Source organism: Myotis brandtii, unplaced genomic scaffold, assembly GCF_000412655.1.
Source record: "Myotis brandtii unplaced genomic scaffold, ASM41265v1 scaffold29, whole genome shotgun sequence".
NCBI lineage: Eukaryota > Metazoa > Chordata > Mammalia > Chiroptera > Vespertilionidae > Myotis > Myotis brandtii.
This window is the reverse complement of record NW_005361075.1, coordinates 387,954-391,485: the sequence shown is the minus strand read 5'-3', so window position 1 is coordinate 391,485 and position 3,532 is coordinate 387,954.

The window sequence follows — 3,532 nt, the reverse complement described above, 5'->3', positions numbered from 1 at the left end:
CCCTGCCTGCCCCGCCTCCCGGGTTCGCGCCACCTTCCCGGCATCTGTCTACCTGAAACCCCACTTCCTCTTTCCTCTATCACTCGTGGGCTCCACCTGGGCAGTGTCTCAATGTATTCACCTTTCCCGGACGCCTCGGGCCTGGTTTCTGGTCGGAGTTTCCTGCCAAGACTAGTGTACCCCTTAAGGTGGCAGTCCTGCCTCCCAGGGTATCTTGCTAAAAAAAAAATTCTCGCCCTGGCCGGTTGCTCAGTGGTTAGAGCGTTGGCTTGTGGACTGAAGGGTCGCAGGTTCGATTCCTGGTCAAAGGCACGTGCAGGTTCCATCGCTGGCCCCGGTTGGGGGCGATCGAGGCAACCAATCAATGTGTCTCTCTCTCCCTTCCACTCTCTAAAAAAATTTTTAAAAAGATCCTCCGGTGAAGATTTTTAAAAAACAAATAGGTCTAATCATGATTAACAGCTTAAAACACTGTGGTCTTCTTAGGCATGAGAATAAAGCTTATGTTGTTTACTCCCATCAAGGAAAGCCCCTCACATCCTGCCAGCATCCTTCTTTTCTTGATCTTTTTTTTTGTAATATATATTATATATTACAAATCAATAATATATATAATGAAATCAATAATATATATTTCAGAGAGGAAGGGAGAGGGAGAGATAGAAACATTAATGATGAGAGAGAATCATTGGTCAGCTGCCTCCTGCACACCCCCTACTGGGGATCAGCCCGCAACCAGCGCATGTGCCCTTGACCAGAATGGATCGTGGGAATCAGTCCGCAGGCCGATGCTCTATCCACTGAGCCAAACCAGCTAGGGCCTTTTCTTGATCTTTAGACTTATCTCCAGCATCATAGCCAGACCTGGGCACACCACAGCCTGTGCTTCAGTTACACAAAATTGCAGGAGATTCATTAAATTCCCAACAAGCTCTCTCCCTCTGCCTGGCCTTTACCTGCACCTTGTTTCCACCTGGACTGTCCCTCCCGCTTGTCTGCTTGACAAACACTTTTTTTTTTACCTCCCCTTGACCGGAATCAATCCCTGGACCCTTTGGTCCGCAGGCCGACGCTCTATCTATCCGCTGAGCCAAACTGGCTAGGGCGACAAACACATTTTTTAATCAGTGCTAAAACATTCTCTCCTCTGGGGAGATCTCCCTAATTTCTCTCACCTCTGGCAATTGGTAATGATATCTATTAGCACTTACTGCACAAACGGTTGGTAAGTTGCACCCACCAGATTGCAGAGCTTGCTCAGTTAAGACAGGGACCATGTCTGATTGTTGTTGTGTCCTAGTCCCCGGCCACACAGTCTGGCACCAGGAGATGCTCAGAAATGATGAAAGCATGAAGGAATAAATGAAGCTGCGATTTTCCCAAGCATCTGGAAGATGACACACACAGAAGACACTCAGAGCTCTGCTGGTCCAAGTAGCCTTTACAAGGCATCTGTGACCCCGTAGGAGATCCCCCTCCTCCGTCCTTTTGGGTTCAAACTCTACTGCTGCATGACCTTGGGAAAACATTAACTTCCTCTCTCTCAGGCTGTTTCCTCAGCTGTAACATGGCAATGATACTGACTTCTTACTAGGGCCTTCACAGTGATTGAATGAAATAGTCCATGAAATGCTTACTATATGTCAAAAAGTGTGGGATTCTTTGAGGTTCCAGGCAGATGTGTGGATCCATCTTGCCCCTTCCCCCTGGAGAGGAAAGTACTTCCACTAACAGTCTAAGCCAAGCAGCTTGAGAGACTGAGGTCTCCAGAGCCTCAGATTTCACCAATATGCATTCTGCAAGAACATGTGGGACAGCAAGTCACCCCTCCCTAGGGTGGAGGTCCTACTGCTTGTTCCCACAGAATGGTTTTCACTGCTGTTCCCTCAATGGCTACCAGGGGGCAGCACAAACTCCCAAATCGCCTCCGGCTGCCTAAGGGCTAGAATCGGCAAGAGAGCCTTCTGAGCCATCCTGAGAGCTGAGTCCTGGTCCCTGCTTCCCCTCCCGGGCAGGGCTTGGTGTCCCATTCCTCTCCGCCACGTTCCCATGTCTCCTGTCTTTTCTGGTGGCTTTGTGCTCCCTTAGCCAGCTTACGGCAGGCTCCCAGGCGCCTTAATTCCCCAGCCTGCCCTTGATTATGACCACTCTTGCCCTACGTAGGCATCCCAGGAATGGGAGGGGCATACCAAAGCCTCTGGAAACAGAATATAGCAGGGAATTCTGGGGATGACAGACCTGGGCTCCAATCAGCTGTGACACCTTGGGCAGATAAAGGCTTTCACTACCTGGAAAGCTCCACTTTGCTCTATGCTTGTTTTATTCGGGGATTTCTCTGACTGCCCAGGATTCAGCCTACCCTTGCTTAAGCCGGAGCCTTCCTCATACCTGCCCTATTTTCTGTCTACTCAACTTCTTTGCACTGAGGCCAAGACCCATCATCCTTAACCCTGACATCCCCTTGCGTACACGCACCGAGTCCTATCCCACCAAGAGACGCAGTCTGGATCCAGCTTCACACCACACAGGGCTTGCGTCCAACACTAAGGGAACAACATAAGGTCCCAGCACCCTCTTACTTATGGAGCCCCACCTGGCATCTTTTCTGGGTGAGACAACTAGCAACTCATTACCTTACAGGAGGCTGGTCTGTGTGGGTGTCAGGGATTATGACATTCAAGAGGCTGGACACCATTGGAAGTCCCTCTCCCCTCAGCCCACAGACAGAAGGACGTGAAGTTGTCCCTGCTGAGACTCTCATCACCTCCTTTCATGGTGATGGTGAACAGGAGGTACAGGGCACAACTCCGGTGCCCCTCCCTCACGTGGTGAGTTTTCCCTCACTCCCTACCATACCTCCTCCTTCTCGCCTTCCTTTTTATTCTCTCTTTTTAAAAAAAATATATATTTTTATTGATTCCAGAGAGGAAGGGAGAGGGAGAGAGAGACAGAAACATCAATGATGAGAGAGAATCATTGATCGGCTGCCTCCTGCATGCCCCACACTGGGGATTGAGCCCACAACCTGGGCATGTGCCCTTGACTGGAATCGAACCTGCGACCCTTCAGTCCACAGGCTGATGCTCTATTCACTGAGCCAAACCAGCTAGGGCTCTCTCTCCTTTTTTAATCCTCACCCGAGGACATGCTTAGAGAGAGGAAGGGCAAGAGAGAGAGAGAAATATCCATGTGAGAAAGAAACATTGATTGGCTGCCCTCTGCCTACACCCCAAAGGGGAATAAAACCATTAAACTTTTGGTGCACAGAACGACATTCAACCAACTGAGCCAGTCTGCCTGGGACTATTCTCTTTTCTTTTCCTCTCCTTTTGTACACCTACCCTTTCCACTCCCATTTCCTCTCTCCTCATTCTTCTGGGACTTGGTTTCCTGCCATCCTTCTATCCTCTAGATTCTAGAGTCTAGAAACCCTATCCTCTCTGCATCCCAAATGCTTTCCCTGCTCACCTAGGGGAGCTTCCCATCATCTCCCTTCAGTTCCCCTTTCTGTCCCATCCTGGACCTGAGACAC